This window comes from Triticum aestivum, chromosome 1A (genome assembly GCF_018294505.1).
Source record: "Triticum aestivum cultivar Chinese Spring chromosome 1A, IWGSC CS RefSeq v2.1, whole genome shotgun sequence".
NCBI classification, from domain to species: domain Eukaryota; kingdom Viridiplantae; phylum Streptophyta; class Magnoliopsida; order Poales; family Poaceae; genus Triticum; species Triticum aestivum.
This window is the reverse complement of record NC_057794.1, coordinates 518,849,808-518,867,309: the sequence shown is the minus strand read 5'-3', so window position 1 is coordinate 518,867,309 and position 17,502 is coordinate 518,849,808. Positions and strand designations below refer to the sequence as shown.

The 17,502-nt window shown below is 48.7% G+C and overlaps 1 pseudogene; it reads right to left on the bottom strand.

The window, feature by feature from the left end:
* Nucleotides 1-3,582: 3,582 nt before the first annotated feature.
* On the bottom strand, nt 3,583-4,875 carry LOC123062050 (flavonoid 3',5'-hydroxylase 2-like; annotated as a pseudogene).
* Nucleotides 4,876-17,502: the final 12,627 nt, after the last annotated feature.

The window sequence follows — 17,502 nt, the reverse complement described above, 5'->3', positions numbered from 1 at the left end:
CTTTTTATGACCTGCAAAAGTTTTGTAAGAGTTTATCTGTTAAAGATCATATCATTTTCATAGTTCCATATAGCCCAAAGTAATGCACATACTCTGATTTGAATATGTGCCGCAATTTTGGCTCAGCTCCATTTAGCCACATAAGTAGTGTTGCCCAAAAACATAAAGGTGGGACGATTTTTTAAGTGTACTGAAATTATGTCCAATTTATCAGACAACAAAAATACCTACCTAGTTGTAGGAAACATATATAATAGACCCTTTTTAAAATACCCCATATAAAGAACAGTATTAATTAAAGGTGCATTGTAAACATAATTTTGAAATGATGAGCATGCAAGATAATATCATATTTGGGATTTTTCTAAGAGATTTCCGTATATAACATGTTAAATTTGATATTAGGTTCTGGAAGATATGAATATTTAGAAAAATACTTGAATCTGCCTAAAAAAATTAGAAAGGTTAAACTGGGCCAAAATTGCAACACCGTGCAACCCCTCTGCTAAGGGTCGCTTTGGGCAAGGCATCTCTATCTTACGCCAACCAGAATTCAAAGAGAAAGGCAAAAAATGGAGAGAGGTGGGACTCGAACTCGAGTCTTTCGATTGGAAGAATGGCTCTAGGCAGTCGGTCTATGGTTCGATTTTGTTGCTTGCTAGGATAGTTATACATGAATCAAACGGAGCGGCTAGAGAATTAAGAAAAAAAGATCATTTTTTATGACTTACCCGTGGCATTTTGAGAGTAATTTAATGACGGACGGGCAGAAACACTAATAATTCCTTTATTAATACTAGCAAATATGCCCGTGCGTTGCAACGGGAGACAAAAAATTATGGCTAACTAAATAAGTATGACTCAATATTCTAATATATGAGCGTACTCTATTTTAACATAGTGGTTCACCATGTTGCCATTTTTTTTTCTCACCCTAGCCGATGATGGTCGCGATGTTCACGTGATCACAATGCACTCGACATGGTAAATTCCAAGGCTATGAGTTTACTGGTGCATGCCACACTTGTCATTATGTTGCGCAAGGGAACGTTTAAAACTTTAAAAACAAATCTCATTGACCACGAACTACTCCCAACGCCAAGACATATAAAGACTTTTGAAGAACTAATCAAATCCTAGACATAAAATACTTTTGAATCAACAAACAGTTTTTCGAATCGACAAACATTTTTTTGTTTAAATTTTTGATTTTCTCAAAAAAAAATCATGAACATTAGTTCTGTTTACAATTTTTTTGAATGTATGAACCAGTTTCGTATTCATTAACATTTTTGACTCAACAAACATTTTTTGAATCAATGAATTTTTTTAAATTGGGGAACAAAATTAAAAAAATATTTATTATTATCATTGTGAACATTTTATAAAATTTCATGGACATTTTTTTTCAGATTCCCGAATATGTTTCAAATACACGGTCATTTTTTCAAAATCATGAACTTGATTTTATTTCCTGGCCTTTTTTTTACAAATTGTGATTTTTTTTTATATAATTTTGCGAACAGTTTTTCAAAACCACCAACATTTTTTGAACTGCAAACTTTGTATGATTTTCTAAACATTTTTTAATTCACATATATTTTATAAAAAAAATTATCAAACTCGCAACTTTTGGAGTATTAAAACCCGGAATTAAGTTAAAGAAGAAAGAAAACAGAATGAGAAAAGAAAAGACAAAAACGTAAAATGAAAATAGGGAGTGAAGCCCCGCACATGGGCCGGCCTATGAACGCATAGCGTGAGAAAAAAGAAAGATCTGTGGAAGTTGGGGATCGAACCATGGTGTCCCCGCTAAAAGAGCGATCGGCCAACCACTCGGATACTCGTTGTTCTATGATCTCTACTCGTCGCGCCCCTTTAAAATAACGAAAGAAGCGTTGATTTTTGGTCCGAAAAATCAAATCGTTTTTCCACTTACGGATGGCATTGGTGGGTAATTTTAACCAACTTGAAGGGTAATTTTAATGACGGACGATCAGAAGCGATAGCCGCTTTATTAGTACTAGCAAATAGGCCCGTGCGTTGCCACGGGAGAAAGAGAATCAGATTATGCAAATTATGCCAGAATGAGATATGGACTTTTAAAATGTCACTTCATAAAGTACGTCAAAATCATGTCACGATGAGATATGGACTTTTTTTACCCGATGTGTGTGGACTAAATAAAATAATAAAACAACCTCTCCAGATCTCCTCAAAAAGTTTATGTAAGCGATGGTATGTTTTGTTCGTTATTTACGTATCTATTTCAATGGATCTGTTTGAATTTTTTTGTGATCCTTTTCTAAAATTTCATGGTCATTTTTTCCAATTTCGGAAAGCATGTTGAATACACAAGCATTTTCTAAGAATCATGAACATTGTTTTATTTCATGAACATATTTTTCTGAAATCGAGAATTTCTTTATGATATGCAAATATTTTTTAGAAATTGCGAACATTTTGATTTCCCGACCATTTTCTGAATTCATGGAATTTTTATGATTTCTCAAAAAAAATCAAAACTCACAACCTTTTAAATTTTTGAAATCCCGAATTAATTGAGAAACGAGAAAACAAAAACAGAAATGAGAAAAAAAAGGCAAAAAACGAAATGAAAAACAGGAGTTTCTTTTAAATCATGAACATTTTATGTTTTCCAGAACATTTTTTGAATTCACAAACGTTTTATGTTTCTTAAAAAAAACTCGCAACCTTTTGAATTTTTGGAAATCCCTAATAATTAATTTATAGAAGGAAAACACAAAACAGAAATGAGAAACGAACAAACAAAATGCGAACTGAAAAAACATACGCATAGGCCGGTCCATTAACGCGGGGGCAAGGGGGAGGGTTCGCAAAATAGAGAAAAAATGGGGCAGAACCTAGGATCGAACACAAGTCTCCCTGCTGGAGGACCAAGTAAAGTATTTACAATGCTTGCCGTTCTTTGTTGACACGTTGCCGCTAGCAGTAGCGGCACACCCTCCACGTCAACAAGACCACTTACCTGGACATTATCGTCGGGCCTCGATGGGGATCAGGATTAGGGTACGCAGAACTGCGGGATAGATGGTACAACGGAGGGTAGTGCTCCCCCTTCCCAGCAGTCGTGCTAAGTGAAACAGGACGCGAGCAAGATGCACCGTTGTCGCACTCTCTCTATTCTTCATCCCTCCGTCTCTCCACCCTGTCTCACCCATGGCATCCAGATTTGAGGAATATCTTCATGGACAGCAAGCACCGCTAAGCTTCAAATATCTTCTCCCTTAAGAAATATTTCTTTCTAATATTTTACTCACTTTTAATTATTATACTCTCTCCACTCTAAAATAAGTGTCTTAATTTTGTATTAACTATAGTACAAAGTTGTACTAAATTTATGACACTTCTTTCGAAAGAAGAGCGTACATATAATGTAACAACAAACATCATCAAGTAACAATAAACAACAGCAAGTAATAATCGTCGCTCTTCCGAAAAATAAAAAATTGTAATTGATGCTAGCGCATGCATCCAGTAGCTTCTGGCCGGTACAAGACCAATTCCATTTGTTTCGTTATTAAAGAAAAGCACCGACCGGCCAGCGCCACTCCTTCTCATCCATCTACCCATCTGCTTGCCTTATCCACATCGCCACTCCTTCTTCTCACTCAGCGCTACTCCTCCTCTTCTCCAGCCACTATCACCCAGTGTTGCTCCTCCTCTTCTACATGTGTTGTGCCGACGATGCACTCCACTCTCCTGGAGTGCGCGCGGCCGTGGTGGCTGGCCAGAGCCAGGGCATCACCCCTTATCAGTGAGGAACCCATAGGCGCCATGGAAGCTCCTCTGCCATGGGTCTGATCTGGCCGTCCTGCCCCAGTCGCCGGCCCGCTCCGGATCCGGCCAGCAGCCTCGCCTCCAATCCGATTCGGACGGCCCCGCCCACAGCCTCCGCCACCTGCGACACGCCCCCCAGAGGTCCGGCCGATCCCGCGCCGCTCATCCTTGCTTCGTCCTCTGCTCGGCACTCGCGTTTTCCGCCTCGCCCCGGCCTGCTCCAAGCCACCAACCGAAGCATGTCCACGAAGTCCAACCGGCCCTCCTCCCAGGCGCGCTCTTCGTCCGTTGCCGCGTGCTCCACCAGGCACCAGCAGCTTCGTGTTGAGCCCGTCGAACTGGCGGTGCACTCGGCGCAGCTTGGCCTGCACTCCCTGCAGGTCTAGCCACGACAGCGCCGGCACGAAGTCGCTGATGTTGAACTTCCCGGTGCCGGTCAGGAGCGACACGGTCATCTCCTTGTAGCTGCTGGACTCGTCCTTGTTCCCGACCGCAGCGCCTGGGCCGATGGCCCCCCCTCTCTTCCTCTGCTCCGAAGTTGCTAGCTCGCGAGCGCCAAGGCAACCACGACCACTCTATCTTAGGGAGATCGATGCGTTCGGCTTGTTCCACTTGGGAGTTTATCCTCCTTCACATTCCATTTCACTTTCCTTTGCTCCCTCTTCCACATTACGGAGGAAATTTCGTTCTTTTCCCTTCTCCTCGGATGAAATTTGTTCTGTTCCCTTCTCCTCTGTAGGAAATTTGTTTGGTTCCCTTTACTTGAGGGTGGGCCCGGCGACGGCGGCGCGCGGCGGAAGGAGCGGCCGGCGGCGGCGCGCGCCGGATGGGTGGTGGCCGGCGGTTGCGGCGCGCGATGGATGGATGGGAGGCAAGGTCGTGGGTCTCGGGTGTTTTTTTTCTTTTCTGTTGCCCGTACCGGTTCAGGTTGACTGGATAATAGGATTGCGGGTTGATTATCAGTAAAATCAGGGTGTTTTCTGTAAAAGTTGACGACGGACGGGCAGAAGCACTCCGTGCTTTATTAGATAAATAAAAGACTAGTAAAAATGTTCATGCATTGCAACAGGAGAAAAAAAATCTATGATACCCCTACCAAATAAGTATGGCCTAGCCTAAAACACAATGTATGCATTATTTGGTTTGCAACTTTCATAGTTTATTCTAACTTCCACTATTTCATGATCAACTTTCACTCATATCCAAACCCATGGCCATGTTTCTTATTGCCCATGGAACCTTCTAATCCCCAATGCAACTGTCAACTGCCTTAATTTTGAATTCTTGATAGTTGAGTCACATTTTAGTTGCTCAAATAAATGTCACATGTGTGCCCATAAGTTATATTAATTATGTTGATCCACATCCTTACATTCCAGACCATTTGGATTCCATCTAAAGGGTTTTATAAATCCAAACATTTTTTAATTTTGTTCAAACTTGTCAAATTGTCATCTTCTAGAAAATCCTCAAACCAATTCCATAAAAACCTACATATTTTTTCTAAGTCCAAAAAATATGTCTCCTTGTGAGATTCCCTCTCTTTATTTTCTCAAAGTTTTTGTTTATTAGAAATTAGAGTTATTTTCTTGAGGCAAATTAGAAATTTGAAATAGAAAATAAAGAGGGATTGGGAGAGGGAACCTGCCCAGCCCAGCAAGGCCCACTTAACCAGCCTATCTTTGGCCAGCCAGCCAACACTGATCTAATCCTTAGCCCATATCCCTATCTCCACTCTCTCTGCCTCCCGACCCCCCATCTCTGAACCTATGATGTTTTTTTGCGATCTGAAAAGAGTTTCATTCCATTATAATAGGGTTACAATCGAGAGGCAAAAGATCCTCTATACATGGTGGTGTGCTACGTAGCCATACAACGGTACTACTTTCTACTCGACTATATGACGCCAACTGATCTACCATCCTATTTTGCTCATGCTTGATTTTCATGGGAATAAACTCTCTCCCTTGCATAAGGAACTTTATCTCTGCCACCAAATGATCATATGCCGATCTCGAGAGGCCTTCCCCGAACAAAGCTAACAATGCTTCCGAGGAGTCCGATTGGACAATAACAGGATCTTCAGCATGTTGCAATGCCAATGACATACCTTGCATGATAGCATGTAACTCCGCCTCAAGAGCGTTGTTGCAATTAAAAATATATCGATATGCAACGAAGATAACCCCACCGTCATGTCGTCTCAAGATCATGCCGGCCACCGCCGTGCGGTCCACTCCTAAGAAAGATCCGTCCACAGACAAAGCAACATGATTCGCTGTAGGCGCCGACCACGACAAAGTTTTTGCTGCTTTCATTCTTTCTATTTCCAGCCTCACTTCCACCACTGGCATCTTCCCTTTCATAAGCTCCTCTATACTGTATCTCCTAGACAGTTCAAGTGATAACATATAGCTTTGAAGATAATCAACAGATACTTGAACTGGTGGGACATCTTTTCCATGTGTACTGTCCGTTCTCAAGGACCAAATCTTACAAACTAGCATAATGATACAGTTTCGCTCATACTGTCCACGGCAAGCGAGTAGGTCTAGTAGCCATTCATTTCCTGTATCAATAAGTGCGGAATCATTAGGTGATGGCCAACTTTCTCTCATACGATTCCCACAATTCTCTAAACCTATGATGTTGATATGAACATTTAATTAGTGTTGATAAAAAGAGCAGATTTGGTATGCTCTTCTTGGACAGGACCAAACCTAGCTCGGTTGGCAAGGTGGTGTTCGGACACCCAAGCCACCAGCGATTCGAGCTTGACTTTTTGTGGCGTGTGCTTATTTTTTAGCACGGTATAGATGTAGACGCTCATACATACATGTATGCACTCATTCTTATGAATATACACACGCATACTCTATCCCTATGAGTATTTTCGAGAAACTGAGCTGACATATCATCTTGGGATTGACGAAGTTGCCACGGACGCTTCGCAGTCGATGGAAATTTTTTTTCTCCCACTGAACGCACATCGCCGACAAGTCTGGAATAAATCAAAAAAGATGTGAGCACGAGTGTCAAATTTAGGACATAAACTCCCGTGGGCTAAGAATGTCATTGTCCCTTAACCATCTAAGCATAGCTTGGTTCGTCATGTTCTTAAATTGAGGTGGAGAAAATCTCGTGACACTCAGATTTTTTTGACAGGACAGAGGTAGAGCTCTGCGTGGCAATTGTTAGAGTTGTGTCGAATATTATTGTACAAGGTAGGTTACGGTTGGACTTGCAATTCTATTGTGTTTAGATAGGATATGAAGTTGTGTCCTAATAGGACACTTGTATCTTAGGCCTCTCATATATAGCGGGGGTAGACACATGATGTAACCTATGCCAACATAATAGCACAGGAACGCAGGGGAAGCCGGCGGCATGTGCTGACGTCCAGGGCAACTTGGTGCGGTATTGTGACGGTGTCACGGGGAGGAGTGTCAGTGTCAAAACCGATGGATCTTGGGTAGGGGGTCCCGAACTGTGCGTCTAAGGTCGATGGTAACAGGAGACAGGGGACACGATATTTACCCAGGTTCGGGTCCTCTCTATGGAGGTAATACCCTACGTCCTGCTTGATTGATATTGATGAATACGAGTATTACAAGAGTTGATCTACTCGAGATCGTAATGGCTAAACCCTAGAGGTCTAGCTTGTATGACTATGAGAATGAGTCTCTCCCTTTCCGGACTAAGTCCCCCGGTTTATATAGACACCAGGAGGATCTAGGGTTACACAAGGTCGGTTACAAAGAAAGGAATCTACATATTTGGTCGTCAAGCTTGCCTTCCACACCAAGGAGAGTCCTATCCGGACATGGGTGCAGTCTTCGGTCTTCGTATCTTCACATCCCATCAGTCCGGCCCATAGTTAACAGGCCGGGTGCCCGAGGACCCCTTAGTCCAGGACTCCCTCGGTAGCCCCTGAACCTGGCTTCAATGACAAGGTATCCGATGCGTAGATCTGTCTTCGGCATTGCAAGGTGGGTTCCTCCTTCCAAACTCCAAGATAGTCTTCGGATGTATTGAACGTGTCCGGACCTGTAACACACACCACACACAACCGTAGAGAGAATATAATATTCCACGAGTCCAATATGCTCACAACTTTTTTACAACATGACATCACGTCTGCCCGGTCACTATATCGAACCGTTTTGTCTGCCATCCCGTGTTTTGAGATGCGATTTCCATTGGCACGTCTTGTCAAAGCAGAGATCGTGTCCCCTTATTGCGAGATTCTCATCAATACGGGCGTGGGTAACCCAACCATGCTGTTTACACAGCCCTTGGGAGTAGGCGAATTTTAAGGCGAGTGGGGAGGCGTTCGATATTTACTGCCTTTATAAGGAGATAAGAATCCCTCTTCTTCACCCACACTTTCTCTCTTCCTCTGCCTTTCCACTCTTGAGCTCTAGCGCTCAAGTTCTCATCTTCTCCGTCTCGAGCAAGCACTCAACCATGTCCGGATCCGGAGGTCAAGGCAAGTGGATGGTCTCTGATACGTCCATTTTGCATCATGCTTTTATATCGATATTTACTGCATTATGGGCTGTTATTACACATTATGTCATAATCCTTATGCCTATTCTCTCTTATTCTATAAGGTTTGCATGAAGAGGGAGAATGCCGACAGCTGGGATTCTGGGCTGGAAAAGGAGCAAATATTAGAGACCTATTCTACACAGCTCCAAAAGTCCTAAAACTTCATGGAAGACGTTTTCAGAATATATAAAAAATACTCAGTGGAAGAAGTTTACAGGGGGGCCACACCCTACCCACGAGGGTGGGGGCGTGCCCCCTACCTCATGGGCCCCCTGGTGGCCCTCCGGTGGACATCTTATGCTATATGAAGTCTTTTGATGGGAAAAAAATAATAAGCCATCTTCTCGGACGAAACTCCGCCGCCACGAGGCGGAACCTTGGCGGAACCAATCTAGGGCTCTGGCGGAGCTGTTCTGCCAGGGAAACTTCCCTCCGGGAGGGGGAAATCATCGCCATCGTCATCACCAACGCCCCTCTCATCGGGAGAGGGAAATCTCCATCAACATCTTCATCAGCACCATCTCCTCTCAAAACCCTAGTTCATCTCTTGTATCCAATTCTTGTCTCCAAGTCCGGGATTGGTGCTAGTAGGTTGCTAGTAGTGTTAATTACTCCTTGTAGTTGATGCTAGTTGGTTTAATTAGTGGAAGATCATATGCTCTAGTGGTGTCATGTGAACGTCGACTGCATGACATTTCACCATTATTTGGGCCTAGAGGAAGGCATTGGGAAGTAATAAGTAGATGATGGGTTGCTAGAGTGACAGAAGCTTAAACCCTAGTTTATGCGTTGCTTCGTAAGGGGCTGATTTGGATCCATATGTTTCATGATATGATTAGGTTTACCTTAATACTTTTGTTGTAGTTGCGGATGCTTGCAATAGAGGTTAATCATAAGTGGGATGCTTGTCCAAGTAAGGAGAGCACCCAAGCACCGGTCCACCCACATACCAAATTATCAAAGTACCGAACGCGAATCATATGAGCGTGATGAAAACTAGCTTGACGATATTCCCATGTGTCCTCGGGAGCGCTTTTCTCTATATAAGAGTTTGTCTAGGCTTGTCCGTTGCTACAAAAAGGATTGGGCCACCTTGCTGCACTTTATTTACTTTTGTTACTTGTTGCTCGTTACAAATTATCCTATCACAAAACTATCTGTTACCACTTATTTCAGTACTTGCAGAGAATACCTTGCTGGAAACCGCTTATCATTTTCTTCTGCTCCTCGTTGGGTTCGACACTCTTACTTATAGAAAGGACTATGATAGATCCCCTATACTTGTGGGTCATCAAGACTCTTTTCTGGCGTCATTGCCGGGGAGTGAAGCGCCTTTGGTAGGTGGAATTTGGTAAGGAAAAATTTATATAGTGTGCTGGAATTTACTGTCACTTGTTACTATGGAAAGTAATCCTCTGAGGGGCTTGTTCAGGGTATCTTCACCCCGACCAGTAGAGCAAAGAGTTGCTCCTCAACCTACTGAACCTACTGAAAATGAAAATGTCTTCTTTGAAATTCCTTCGGGTATGATAGAAAAACTGCTAGCTAATCCTTTTTAGGAGATGGAACAAAGCATCCTGATGAGCATCTAATATATGTGGATGAAGTTTGTGGATTATTTAAGCTTGCAGGTGTACCCAGAGATGTTAAGAATAAGGTCTTCCCTTTATCTTTGAAGGGAGATGCATCGACATGGTATAGGCTATGTGATGATATGGGGTCTTGGAATTACAAACGATTGAAATTGGAATTTCATCAGAAGTTTTATCCTATGCATCTTGTTCATCGTGATTGCAATTATATATATAATTTTTGGCCTCGCGAAGGAGAAAGCATTGCTCAAGCTTGGGGGAGGCTTAAATCAATGTTATACTCATGCCCCAATCAAGAGCTCTCAAGAGAAATGATTATTCAAAAAATTTATGCTCGGCTTTCTGATAGCAATCGCACCATGCTTGATACTTCTTGTGCTGGCTCTTTTATGATGAAGACTATTGAATTAAAATGGGATTTATTGGAAAGAATTAAACGCAACTCTGAAGATTGGGACCTCGACAAAGGTAAGGAGTCAGGTATGACACCTAGGTTTGGTTGTGTTAAATCTTTTATGGATACCAATGTTTTCCGTAAATTTAGCACTAAATATGGACTTGACTCTGAGATAGTAGCTTCTTTCTGTGAATCTTTTGCTACTTATGTTGATCTCCCCAAGGAGAAGTGTTTTAAATATCATCCTCCCATAGAAGTAAAAGTAGTTGCACCTATTAAAGTTGAAGAAAAGATTGTCACTTATAATGATCCTATTGTTCCTACTTCTTATGTTGAGAAACCACCTTTTCCTGTTAGGATAAAGGATCATGCTAAAGCTTCAACTGTGGTTCATAAAAGCAATATTAAAACTTATACACCTCATGAGCAAATTAAAGTTGAACCTGATATTGCTATTGTTAAAGATCTCTTGCCTGATAATATTGATGGGCATGTTATTCAATTCCTTGATGAGACTGCTAGAATTGCTAAACCTTGTGCTAAAGATAAAAACAGACTGTCGGTGTACTAGAGTAGGGGTACCCTAGTATCCCGAACTTGTGCACGGGCAGTCGCAGCATCCCGCGGCAAGGCTTGCCGGGTGACCGCCAAGGTCCTCCGTGGTTCCTTTGGAGCCATTCAAGGACAAAGTATCCAAGCCAAGGAGACAAGACCCCGGCAAGAGGAGCTTGCCGGGAAGGCCAACCAAGGCAAGGCGCTTAAGGAGACAAGACCCCGGCAAGAGGAGCTTGCCGGGAAGGCCAACCAAGGCATCTCAAGGAACTTGCCACGACGCGCCACGCGCCCCGGCAAGGCCTGGTGAGCGACAAGCTCCCGGACGCGACAAGACAACGACCGCGGCAAGGCGCTTGCCGCGGCAAGCCACCACTCTGTGCTCGCGCTCCAGCACATCCACCAACGTGTCGCTCTGGGACCCTTCCAGGCGTACGTGGCGGGAGGCTGTGCAGCCAGGGATGCGCGGTGGCAAGCGGCACTGACAAGATTGCCATCATGGCGAGCGGTGGCGTCCCTGACGGTCCCTTTTGCACTATTTAGGCGACGCAGACGGGCATTTAATGCCCTTGTCCCCTGCCGTCAGGGATAGGTATGATAAACTGTAGCAGGTAGCTGTACCAACCGCAACACCTTTCCATTTTTACCCTTGTCTACGTTGCCACCTGTTGGTGAACCCTTGAGCATATAAAAGGAGGCCCATGCGCAATGTAGAGAGGGGGAGGGGGGAAGAAGAGAACACTCAGGCTCGGTCTCGTTAGCTGCTGGGGTGTACTGTAGCACTCCGCCCTCCCGAGCAAGAACTCAATACAAACCACAAAGCAGGAGTAGGGTTTTACGTATCCGTGCGGCCCGAACCTGGGTAAACTCCTCGTGTGCTTCGCCTCGATCCGCTCTTCGTGCGACCCTCGCCCTCGCCGAACCGAAAGGGACTCGGTCCGCCGGTCCCATAGGTGCTCGTGGATTAGTCCCCCGACATCTTCAAAGATGTCGGGGGACTAATCCACGAGCACCTATGGGACCGGCGGACCGAGTCCCGAAACCGGTCCCATAGGTGCTCGTGGATTAGTCCCCCGACATCTTTGGGACCGGCGGACCGAGTCCCTTTCGGTTCGGCGGGGGCGAGGGTCGCACGAAGAGCGGATCGAGGCGAAGCACACGAGCAGTTTACCCAGGTTCGGGCCGCACGGATGCGTAAAACCCTAATCCTGCTTTGTGGTTTGTATTGAGTTCTTGCTCGGGAGCGCGGAGTGCTACAGTACACCCCAGCAGCTAACGAGACTGAGCCTGAGTGTTCTCTTCTTCCCCCCTCCCCCTCTCTACATTGCGCATGGGCCTCCTTTTATATGCTCAAGGGGTCACCAACAGGTGGCAACGTAGACAAGGGTAAAAATGGAAAGGTGTTGCGGTTGGTATAGCTACCTGCTACAGTGTATCATACCTAACCCTGACGGCAGGGGACAAGGGCATTAAATGCCCGTCTACGTCGCCTAAATAGTGCAAAAGGGACCGTCAGGGACGCCACCGCTCGCCATGATGGCAATCTTGTCAGTGCCGCTTGCCACCGCGCACCCCTGGCTGCACAGCCTCCCGCCACGTACGCCTGGAAGGGTCCTAGAGCGACACGTTGGTGGATGTGCTGGAGCGCGGGCACAGAGTGGTGGCTTGCTGCGGCAAGCGCCTTGCCGCGGTCGTTATCTTGTCGCGTCCGGGAGCTTGTCGCTCACAGGGCCTTGCCGGGGCGCGTGGCGCGTCGCGGCAAGTTCCTTGAGATGCCTTAGTTGGCCTTCCCGGCAAGCTCCTCTTGCCGGGGTCTTGTCTCCTTAAGCGCCTTGCCTTGGTTGGCCTTCCCGGCAAGCTCCTCTTGCCGGGGTCTTGTCTCCTTGGCTTGGATACTTTGTCCTTGAATGGCTCCAAAGGAACCACGGAGGACCTTGGCGGTCACCCGGCAAGCCTTGCCGCGGGATGCTGCGACTGCCCGTGCACAAGTTCGGGATACTAGGGTACCCCTACTCTAGTACACCGACAGGACCCCCCGGGCCTGGGCCATACACGGTGCCGAGCGCTGTTGGGCCAGGTCCAAAACAGGGCACGGGCACGCGCGGCCTGGGTTACGCCGTATCTCTCCCTGTATCCACCGCGCCCTCCCCGAACGGCACGCGTTGAATGCGGCGTCGCGGGAGAGATCGTGGGTGGTTTCTTTATTCAGAAAGGCGGAACGTCCGCCCCCTCCCTCATTATAAGCATGGGAAATAGGGGTAGTTCGCCCATTCGCCGGTTGCTACTCCAATCTCGGAAACCTCCGCCGCTCCCTCGTCTTCCCAAAGCTGAAAGAGAGCAGCACCCCGCCCCCCATCGCCACTAGCATCACCAACGCCGTCGACCTCCTCCACCACTTCCGCCATGGCTCCGAGAGCCAACAAAGGGAATGTTGTGAAGTCGACCGAGGCGCAGCGGCTTGCGGCGCTGCGAAAGGAGCGGGCAATCTTCCCCCCAAGCTCGCCGCGAGGGAGCTGAGGGAGAATTACTACCTCTTCTGGTCGACGGAGACGCGAGCGCATCCGCGCACGAAGGTACTTCCAGCCGCCTCTTGGAAGATGGCTCCAAATGGATATCCTTTCTTCGCCTTGTTCTTCTACTGCGGGCTCTGCCCGCCTTTCTCTGAGTTTTTCTACGATATTATGAACACCTACGGGTTCCGCCTCCTTGACTTCACCCCCAATGCTGTTCTGACCATGGCAGTTTTCGCACATCTCTGCGAAAACTTTGTCGGAGTCTATCCCAATGTAGCCCTTTTTTGCCACTTCTTTATGCCCCGAGTAGAGAGAGGAGAGCCTTTATCCGGCGGAATCGCCTGGATCTCGAGGGCCGGCAAGAAGGACACTTATCTGGAGGGAGAGTTCCGCGGAAAGTGGGAGGAATGGAGAGCAGACTGGTGCTGGATTGTCGAGGAGAACCCGCAGCCGTTTACCGCCCGGCGCCAAGCCCCAGTAGCACGCGGCAGCGATTGGAGTGACGTGGCCCCGGAAGACGATAGGCTGAAGATTGCCGTCACCCGGATCCAACGCCTCAGGCATGCCGGGCTCACTGTAGGCGCTGTTGGCGCAGATTTTCTTCGCCGCCGCATCGCCCCCCTGCAGGAACGGAGGAGACCCGCCTGGGAATTCAAGAATGCGGCGGATATCATGAGGCTGCGTCCGGGCCTCAACTTCAACTTCACTGTTCTGGAGCTTAACGCGATGCTCCAGGAGCTGTTCAAGTACGACCCTCAACATCCCGAAGTGTTCAGGTTGCCGAATAGTGTCGTTCTGCTGTGCAACAACTCCGCGCTCGACCGCATCCATGCAATGATGCCGTTGTGCGATTCGCATGGAATTGTCCCAACTTGGCAAGAGCCTGCAGATGACGTCGTGCAGGAGTTCTTTGACGGCTTGGTAGAAGTGCCGGTCCGCTCCAATGAAAAGGATAGCCTCACCCGCGACACCACCGATGCGGAGATGACACGCATCGCCACTAGGCTGGAAGAGGCGGCGGCAGCCGCAGCCGCGGGCGAATTTGGATTCACCGTGGAGGAGGCAGAGGCAGCAGAGGCGGCAAGCCGTGCCGAGCGAGGGGATCTCGTCGGCGAGAAAGGGCTTGCCGGGCATGACGTCGAGTCGAGGGAGCCCGCCGAGGATACGAGCAGCTCGCTGGAGATCAACTCTTCTTCCTCCTCATCTTCAGGCAGCTCGCCGCAAGCAGAACCTCCATCCCCACCAAGAAGGCGTCTCCGCAAGGCCGGGGACGTAGCGGCGCGGCAGGCGAGTCAACAGTCGCCGCGCCGCACGACACGCTCCACCGCAGCAAGCACTGTTGCCGCGGGAGCACCTCACGCTGCTGCGGCAACTGGAGCGGGGTCCACCCGGACCACAGCTTCTGCTCCTGCCGCTTCTCACGCCGCGGCGGCAGCCGGAGCGGGGTCGTCTCAGGCCACCGCCACTGTTCCCGCCAAGCGGCCAAGGGAAACTACTCCTCCGCCTCCTCACGCCGGACGTGAGCCGGACTTCGACTTCTCCGCGTTCAGCTCCGACGAGGAAGAAGAAGAGTAAGATTCTCTTGTTGTACTTGTACTTCTTCAATTCTTGCCATTTTATCTTGTATCTCATTTGCTTTACTCTGAACTTGTTCCTTTTTAGGACTCTGGCCCAGAGAGCAGCGAAGAGAGCCAAGGTCCCGGTGATTGTCATCGAGGACGAACCCACCGCGACAACCTTGCCGGACCCGGCAACTGTTCTCCAGAGCAGCCCCCAGCGTAAGTATATGGTTTGCTTTCCGCTGTTGGGCGCGCATGGATACTCTTTCTTTGCTGACATCTGACTGTTGGTTTGTGTAGGAGCAGGGCAGCCCCACCAGGAGCGTCCGGAGGCCGCCCCCGAAATGCCAAGGGAGAGTCCTCCGGCAAGGGAGAGTTCTCCGGCAAGGGACAGCACCAGCGTCCCCCCGGCGGCGGAGACTACGACTGCCGAACCCAGTATAGGTAATCTTCTCTTCAAAGCTTCCCTTGGGTTCTTCTTCTTTTTGGGTATTTGCTTGACTTTTCTCACTTTTCCGGCCACCAGACCCATCTGCTGCGGAGCCGATGGAGACCGAGGTTGCTGCCGACGACGATGCTGCTACTGAAGAAGCAGCCGGCGCTGATGATCCCGCCGGCGACGAGGCCGCCAAAGCTGCCGCCGCAGCAGCTGGCGAGGGGTCTGGCAATCGCACTGACGACCCTGAGGCCGCAGGAGTGCCAGGCGCTACGTCGACCGCCGACCCGTCCGCCGCTGCCGCAGCGCCAGGCTCCGAAGAGCCCCAGCCAGGCGTCTACTTGAAGGCCGGCGATGGCGTCTTCATCAACCTCCCCTGGGCGTCAAGCTCCAGGGCACCGGTCGAGGGAGAGAGCTTTGATGGAGAGGTGCTCGCCTCCGTTGGGCTGACGCTAGTTGATGCGCCGAGCAGCAGCAGCAGCGAGCCTGAGGAGGAGCGGCTGCTGCGGAAGCTGTTGTCGCTCTACCGCGCATGGCAAGCCAAGCTGGAATCCCGCGAGGCGCTTGTCGCAAAGGCAGGAGCGGACATCGAGAAGCGTGCGGAGGAGCTCTGGGGTCTCAACCAGGAAACTCTCCGGTCCCTGGCAGAGGAGCGGGAGTAACTCGCCGAAGAGCAGAAGGCCTTCTTCCTCGAGAAGGCCGAAGTTGAAGAGCAACAGCGGCTTGTCGCTGAGAAGCTGTCTGCGTAGGAGGGCGAGCTGGTGCAGTGGAAAGTTAACCTCGACAGCCACGAGGAGGAGCTTGCCGCGCGTGAGCAAAAATTCAGCGAAGCCCTTAAGCAAGCAGAGGATGCTGCCGCAGTTGCCGAGGCCACCAAGAAGGAGCTGGAGACGAAGGTGGCGCAGCTGGAGGCCGATCTCAAGGCGAGTGGTGAAGAGCTTGCCGCGCTCAAGCGTGAGCGGGAGAAGGACGCCCACAGCAACTCAGAGCTGCAGGTTTGTCTCGCCGAGAAGGGCAAGGAGCTTAGCGCCTCCAAGGACTCCAACGCAGATCTTGGGTTGAAGCTGACCACTTTGACCAAGATGCTGGACGGCGCCAGGGAGCAGGAGGTGGCCTTGAAGGAGGAGATCAAGGCCGACAAGGCGCTGCTGGCGAGTGCTGCCGCCGCCCAGAATGCTTTTAGGGAGAATGTGGAGCACTGGACGGAGGGTCTCGTGAAAGCTGCCGCAGATATTGACAGGGAGCTGGCGCAGCTGGGGGTGGAGGATCTCGGGAATCCCTCTGATGAGAACCTCCAACCCAGCGCCAAGCTCACCTTGTTCTTCAAAGGCGTGGCGACAGCCCTCCAGCGGCTCCGGGAGAAGATCCCAAAGCAGCTGGCCGACGAGTCGCGCAAGATCTGCGCGGGAGCTCTTCAAAAGGTGTTGGTGAAGGTGGCCTTCCGCAACCCGGGCCTCAACCTCACCAACGTCCTCAGGACCCTGCCGCCGGATGCTGATCTGGAGGCGCTCAAGACCCTTGTCGCACCCATTGTGGACAAGGTGAGCGGGATCAAGAGGATTGAGGGCGATCGTGTAGACTAGGCCGCCCGTTTTCTTCTTTTCTTGTCGCTGCTGGTCATGTTATGAGAACAATCTGTTAGAGCCGCGACAAGCTACCTTGTAATATAACTCTATTCCGGGTAATGATTGCAATGTTATTCCCTTTACTTGATTCCTCCATTTGTATGTTTTTGCCCTATGCTTTTAGGGAACTTGTCGGTGCAGGCACCTTAGCTGCGAGCGCTGAGTGCGGAACGTTAGCAGCCTGCTGGCGGTGCCGCTACCGACAAGAAACCTTGTCGCAACTAGTCGCAGCTCACTTAAGTTGTTGAGCGGACTCGAAACAAAGTAAGGGCGCAACTAGCTATGAGTTGGTTCCTCCGTGCACAGGTTTTCCATACAAAGTGCGGTCGTTCAAGGGAGATAACTTAAAGATTTAAAAAATATGATTGCTCAAACTTTGGCAACTTAGCATTTCTGTTGCTTCCCAGTAAGGCGAAACTTTCTTGAACGACGCCTGGTCCATACCATTATCTTCT